The sequence below is a fragment of the Bombina bombina genome, chromosome 6, assembly GCF_027579735.1.
Source record: "Bombina bombina isolate aBomBom1 chromosome 6, aBomBom1.pri, whole genome shotgun sequence".
Taxonomy (NCBI): Eukaryota; Metazoa; Chordata; class Amphibia; order Anura; family Bombinatoridae; genus Bombina; species Bombina bombina.
In genome coordinates this window covers 796,723,048-796,730,662 of record NC_069504.1, presented here as the reverse complement: position 1 = coordinate 796,730,662, position 7,615 = coordinate 796,723,048, and the positions used below count along the sequence as shown (strand labels likewise).

The following is a 7,615-nucleotide window of genomic DNA, read 5'->3' as shown; positions in this document are numbered from 1 at the left end:
GAGGACACCATCAATCAAGACGATGATGATGATGATGAGACACAAATACATGGTCACACACAGGAGGGACCAACACCACCTGATTTAAATACACCTGCTGCAAGTCCAATGGTCAACGAATCTGACATTGATGAAACAGCAGAAGAAGTCAGACAACCTCCAATCACAGAGCGAACAAATGACATACAGGCACTGACAGATATGGCATCCTCATTTAGACAGGAACAAAGTGCTTTTTTTAAGGAACTCATTGAATTACAGAAACAAAGGAACAATATTCTGAAACGTGATTCAGAAATAAAAAGTGAATATTATAAAAAAAAAATAGAAATTATGAATAGGAGATCTCAGAATTGATACACAGAATCCAAAAAATTAAGTGTATATATTTTCTGGTTTTTAAAATTTTGTTGTGATTTACATTTATTTTCGCTTTGTTTGTTTTAAAGTTTGTATTATTCATATTTATATATAGTTTGTTTTGGTTATATTTTCATTAAAGATATTTATCCCTTAATAAAAGAAACATTTTTGATAAATAAGCAAAAGTTTTATTTTTTCAAATGGGTGGAGTTAACTTCAATATCAAAGAATTGTGTACATTTCTTATAAAATAATTAAAACTCGGGGTGATGACATGTATTCTGAAAAAAAAAAAAAAGAAATATTAGTAATTCAAATACATAAAATTTAATAGAATAATACACAATTCTAAATAGTTTGCAATAATACTTACATGAAAAATATCTTTCAATAATTTCCAATCTATTTTGTACACCTGCCCTTGTAGTGTGTCTGCCTATAATTTCTTGAGGGATATAAGTGTCATCTGTGGGATCATTGGGACACTCCTCCTCTAAATTGCCTTGGGAAATTGCAATGTTGTGCAACATGCATGCAACTAGAATTATATCATTACATTTTTCAGGCGAATATTGAAGTGCTCCTCCAGACCTATCCAAAACTCTGAAACGCATTTTTAAAACCCCAAAAGTTCTTTCGATAGCACTTCTTGTGCTACGGTGGGATTCATTAAATTTAATTTCTCCTCTGGTATGTGGCATTGGGACAGGTGTCAACAGCCAAGTTCGGCACGGATAACCACTATCACCTATTTTTTCAAAAGAAAAATTGATTAGAGATTATAAATAATTTAAACATTACAATTAATCATAATTCATATATATATTAATGACATGTATAAAGTGCAAATCAGAAAAAAACTTCCAAAAAATACAGAGAACTGATTGCATTATAATTAGATTATATGGAAATAAGTTCATATTTACCTAATAGCCAACCGTGTGGCATGTTGCCCTGTTCAAAAGCAGAAAATAGTGCAGATTGTTTTAGGATGTGGAAATCATGACATGATCCAGGAAACCCAGATCGAACAGCCCAAATTCTAAGGTTTGCATCACACACAGCCTGTATGTTTAGGGAATGAAAGCTTTTCCTGTTCCTATATTGCTCCTCCCTTAGGGATGGTGGTCTAAGAGCAATATGGGTGCAATCTATAGCACCAAGAACATTGGGCATACCGGCTACTTGGTAAAAGTTGGACTTCACTGTATGCCATTCATGCACATTCCTAGGAACATAAATAAATGTAGAAAGATGTTTTAGAATTGCTTTTAAAACAATTGTTAAATGGCGGCAAAATGAAGACTGACTCATGCCCACAACATCACTGGATACAGCCTGAAAAGATCCGGTTGCCAAAAAATGTAAAACTGCGAGTAATTTCAGAAGTCCAGGTATTGCCCTTGTTCTTCTGGTTCGGGGATCAATGTAATTTTTAATCAGAGAATAGATTCAAAATGCTTTCTCGGTTTATCCTGAATTTGCGCTTAATTTCACGATCGGATAATGCCTCAAGTCCACAACGGGGCAAAAACAATCGAGGAACTCTTTGCCGTCTCCGGAACATATTTCCATCATTTTCACGATTTTCATGGGACTGAGCAAGAGAAATAGCGGCCAAAATAAAAAAAAAATCCATCTTCTATGAATAAAATTTGGGAGTAAATTGTAAGTTCTCCTACTTGGTTATGGAGTATTTTCACGGTCGGATTTATAGGAGAATTATAGGTTCTCCTTTGGCGCAAAATAATGATAAATATGATTTTCGGCGATTTGTTGGGAGTATTTCTAAAAATACGACTGAAATCCATTGTTTTTTGGCTGTATTTGGCGCACCTGTGCGCCTTGGCGAGAGCGAAAAACTGGTCGTATTTTTAGGTCGTATTACAGCTTATTTTGGGCGTAAAATGTGTTGATAAATAGGAGAATAAATCCGACAGAGTAATTATAGGCGCAAAAGTAGGAGAATTATGATGATAAATAGAGCCCTAGATGGCAGAACTATTTCCTGTCATGTAAAGCTCCGGACACATAAACACTACCTATCTAGATATCTCTTCAATAAAAAATAACAAGAGAACAAAGCAAATTTGATAATATAAGTAAACTGGAAACTTTTTTAAAAATTATATTCTCTATCTGAATCATGAAAGAAAAGTGTTGGGTTTTATGTCCCTTTATACTGTTCAATTGTGCTCATCTTATAATAATCACAACATATAATATAGAAAGATCAATTTGTGCTAAACAAGAGCAGGGTTATAAAGAAATAATCTAACTGCTCTGATTAAAGGGGCAGTATACACCAATTTTCATTTAACTGCATGTAATAGACTCTACTATAAAGAATAATATAAAAAGATACTGTTATAAAAATCCACTATAAAACCTTTTAAAAACTTACTTAGAAGCTCCCAATTTAGCACTGTTGATGAGGTTAGCTGGGAAACCCACTGTAAGGTGCTGAGAGCAGACCCTCCCCTGCATATGAAAAGACCCATTACACAAACAGAAGCAATCTGAAGTCTGTATACATCAGTATACAGTACATCTAAATCTTTGAGGCTTGTTTAGAAATCTGAAAATCAGCACAATGTAATATAAAAATAAGCAAAACTATACATTGTTACAAAAACACCCCCAGATGGGCTATATAAATGGATCATCTACAAAACATTTATGCAAAAGAAAAATCTAGTGTACAATGTCCCTTTAAGAACATGAGCTATAGCTACACACAAAAAAACATTGTTGCAGTTTTTTTTGTTTTTTTAAAAAAAAAATAATATTTTATTGAGGTTTTTAGCATATTAACACACACGTGAATTGTCATGTCTTGCAACAAGTTACACAGAAACAATTCTAAACACAATAAAAACAGTGTCGTTCTATGAAAAGGCTGGTTATCAAAAAATGCAAGAAATGCTTAAGAGAAACCTCTATTTTATCTTAAATATAAAGACAGAGAACCAGTTCAACAAAATATTTTAACAATAAGTATGGATAATTGTTTGGTGCAGACCCAAAGACACTATATTCCTTTAAAAATAAAGTTAGATATTAAGGATAAATAAATCCTTATATACAAAAGAAAGGGACTTCAGCACTCTTTTTAAAAATATTAAATAGTTTTATTTAGATAATACATATTCACGGAAAGACATTTCCTGTTGTCACGGCAAAGAATACACACACATTCCTGAGTAAAAAATGCAATCAATTAGTGCATACTAAAGTGCAGAAGGAAATAACAGTACATGTCAAAACATACACATCTAAAATAAAGAGGCAAATCTGGCATCCCAAATATATTGGCATCTCATGCAACACCCTGCTGCACCAAACCCTGTAGGATTACAGGCATTGTCTGGGCAGGTTCTCGTGGTGATCTATGCATGCACAACAAATGTTAGTATAAAGCGATAGTATAGCAAAGACAAAATGTGCCTATTGTGAAAGCGGAATCACTGTAAAAGTTCTGTTGTTAACAGTTCCTTTTGTAGAAGGAAAAAGAGACTTAGTTAGCCTTGCTTGTATGCTTATTAGATGTAAGCTTGATAGCAGTAGGGTATCAATAGTTAATGCAAAAGCAGGCAAGCGTTAAACTGCAGAGATGATTGAGAGGTATGCAGAAAACAACACATAGTGAAGAAGTTGAAGCAATCCAGACAGCAAGCAACACACAGCAAGCTCCACATCAGCGGTTCCGAATTACAACAAAAGCAGCATGATACCTCTCCTTTTGATGATGTCTCCATGCATAAACATATACACTGTTACTGGGTGATTTCAAATCAAGTGAATCCTTATGAAAAGTTGATCCGCTTCACAAAAGCACATGGAAATCTTAAGAAGCCAAGCATCGGGTGTCAGAGTGCCTCGCCACCACCTACGTACGTTTCACTCCCATTGGCTGATCAACGGGGCATCATCAGGGCGTAGTTAAGTCACACGAGAAAGCTCTTTTTATTTATTTCTCATAGTCCAGCCTCTTGACGAATAGTGAATTCTAATTGGGTAAAATGTCTACACTTAATGCTAACAGATTAATACACAGAAAAGACTTAATATATAAACAATTGGAAATACAATATTGCAATTCAAGGTAAAATTGATATAAAAAAACAAAACCTATACAATCGTATTTACATCCTTATTGCAATGAAGCTTTACAGTCACAATTTTCAATATTCAATGAATTCAAAAGTCAAAATAGTGCATTATAAAAAAATCATTCACCGAAAAGCTTCAAAGTACCATTATTATGGAGACCATGGGAGAAGAGAGAGAAAGTTAAAGAAAACTATTTATTGCTAGAGGATAAAAGATATAGTTTTACTCACAGACACTTGATGTTACCTGCCTATTTTTTGGGGACAATTGGGATATGTGAATACACATGTAACATCCTTACAGATTGTAATTGAACCTATGAATGTACCGGTAGTAGTTGTTATCCAGAGGAGAATACAAATTATATAGGACAATTTTTCATTACTAGAGGAAGAATGTATAGTATGTAAACATTTTATATGACATGTACATATGTTTTAAATCTAGCATATTACTAATTAACATATTAAAACCTCTCTATCTTTACTTGTGAACCCCAAAAAACACAAGTAGAAAGGAAGGCGTTGAGGGATTTAGAAAATACACCAAATTTAATTATAAAATCTGCGGATAAAGGAGGCAATCTAGTATTGCTAGATGAAAATAAATATGTTTTGGAGGTTAAGAGACAACTTCTGGATAGAAATCAATATTTAAAAGTATCCTATAACCCATTAAAAAACATACAATCTTCCCTTTTTAAGATCCTTAATGATGCAAAGATTAATGGAATAATTACCCTACAGGAATTTAAATATCTTTATCCCCTCCATCTACTTATGCCGCTGTTCTATTGTATACCAAAAATACATAAACATTTCAAAAATCCCCCTGGGAGACCAATAATTTCTGGTATGGAAAGTGTAACAGAAAAAATAGGTAACTACGTTGATCAGTTTTTAAAACCTTATTTAAATACTCTACCCTCTTTTGTCTTGGATACCTCTGACCTTTAAAGAAAAATGGATGGAATCAATGTCTCAGATGGGACCTTATTGGTTTCTCTAGATGTGGAGGGCTTATATTACTCCATACCACATGAGATAGACTTAGAAGCCTGTAATCATTTCCTAAAGGGTCGGGGAAGTAACTATGACAAACATTCTAATTTTGTCTTGGATCTTATGAAATTTGTTCTAGAGAATAATGTTTTCACATTTAACAAAAATGTTTACAAACAAATACGGGGAACAGCAATGGGAGCAACTTGTGCTCCCACGTATGCATGCCTCCATTTGGGGGCATGGGAAAATCGAACAGTCCTTGATCAGTTCAGTTATTACACTGACAATTTTGTACAAATATGGTTCAGAAGAAATTCTATTAGAGTACATTGATAAATTAAACCACAATGGGAGTAATATCCGTCTTACATACCAATATGACTTGAATGAAATCACTTTTTTGGATATAAAAATTAAAAAAGAAAGGGGTCTTTTGATAACGGAAAACTATAGAAAATCAACTGCCACTAACAGTCTTCTCCAAGCCACTAGTCATCAGTTGGTTATATAGGATACAACGATTACAATAGTAAATAAAAGACTCCCATAATGAGTCAACATCCTAACTCTTGTATGATTAAATGTGTTCCCAAACATATGTTATGCACCCATATCGAGCAAACTAGAGTAAAAAGAGAGAGCAGACGATATGTGATGACAATATGGGGATCGAGCATAAGCCGTCCTACTTTTAACCTCTCCATACAGAACCCTCAGAGCACAAAGAGGTTAAACGATGTCAGCATTTGGGTTATATGATATGTGTGCATGGCAACTGTAGTAAGTGGGGGGACTACTATAAAATACGGATCTAAGGAACAGGGAGAATTTATATTGTTAATAAACAGTAAGGTCATAAACTTATTAGCCAGTTATGTCATAGCGTTTTTTTTTACCTGAGGGCCTAGGAGAGAGATATGTAGGAACTACCCAATAAGGACAAGCTGCTGCACTAGGGTAGGATAATCAACCGATTCCAGCTCTTGATTTAGGTGGCTAAGTGAAAACCTTATGGGATACGCTCTGCAGTTCTGTGACGAGAGAAACAGGAGGAAGATCACTTTTCCCCGGAACTGTCTCTGAAGCGACTGTCATCTGCAGATCTTGTCTACAGGTCTCGGAGGACTCACCCTCACTTGGGCTGACAATACGAAGCCAATACTTTTGGTTATTCTTGTCTGTAGGGTGCATAGCGGGCCTCAAGTGCACTGTCGCATCTGTTGTTTCTGTGGCGTGACTGCTAGCTACCTGCTGTTCAGGAATACCTCGTCCGGTGGGATCTTGAAGCTGCGTGTGATGAGCGGCAGCATCCTGATGCCTCTCAGTCCCAGGTAACGGGCTCAGTAGAAGTTGTGAGCTGCATTGGTCGCTGGGTCTCCACACCTCTATGAGGGTATCAGACACTGTAGCGTCTGGTGCTCAGAGCGGAGTTAGATCCTGTGACCGGAGGTTCCATTTCGCAGTGAGTATGCAATGTAGGTCGCAAAAGTGCTCATCCAGTATACTTTTTCCAGCAGAGTTTCGATTGCAGTCGTGATTTTCATTTCATATAGTAGGGGTATGCATCTGGGTAAGCTATAAGAGCTTTGGAGGTAGTATATGTTTTTTGAAACATTCCTGCTTCTGGCTGCATAAAATACAATCTTGGTTTCATTTGCTTATAATTAGCTGGTTACTGCAGAACAAGAGCTGCTCTTCCCGTATGATTGGGGGGGGGGTTGTGAGCTCGAGTGAGGCCGCCGCCTAAGTTCACAACGAGTTAGCTCAGGACCCAGGAACACTAGCGAGGCAATCTTGGTATTATTCGGATCAGGAGAGTACAAAGTAGCTGCACATGTTAGATATGAGAGTGGATGATAGATTTATTGGCAGATAATCTGCGGATCATCAGAGTTGTCCTGGGAGCTTCATAGTTTGCGACCTGTCATGGCCGCTTCTAGCCACGCCCCCACATTGTTGCAGTTTTATATCTATATTAATCTTTCAGTCAATGTAGCTGTATGACTAATCTTTCATTTAGTGTTACCACGCATATATATATATATATTTACACTGCATAAACATTTGGAGTTATTATTATTTGGTATCACTACGTATATATTTAGCCTACACAATAATTTTGAGCTATTTTCTTC

At 35.7% G+C, this 7,615-nt stretch overlaps 1 long non-coding RNA gene across 1 annotated transcript; it reads right to left on the bottom strand.

Annotated features, from left to right (window-relative positions):
• Positions 1–528: 528 nt before the first annotated feature.
• Positions 529–1,171, bottom strand: LOC128662267 (uncharacterized). Its single transcript, XR_008402736.1, has 2 exons — positions 737–1,171; positions 529–644 (listed from the first exon to the last, which is right to left on the bottom strand). It is a non-coding gene; the product is annotated as an uncharacterized LOC128662267 (long non-coding RNA).
• Positions 1,172–7,615: the final 6,444 nt, after the last annotated feature.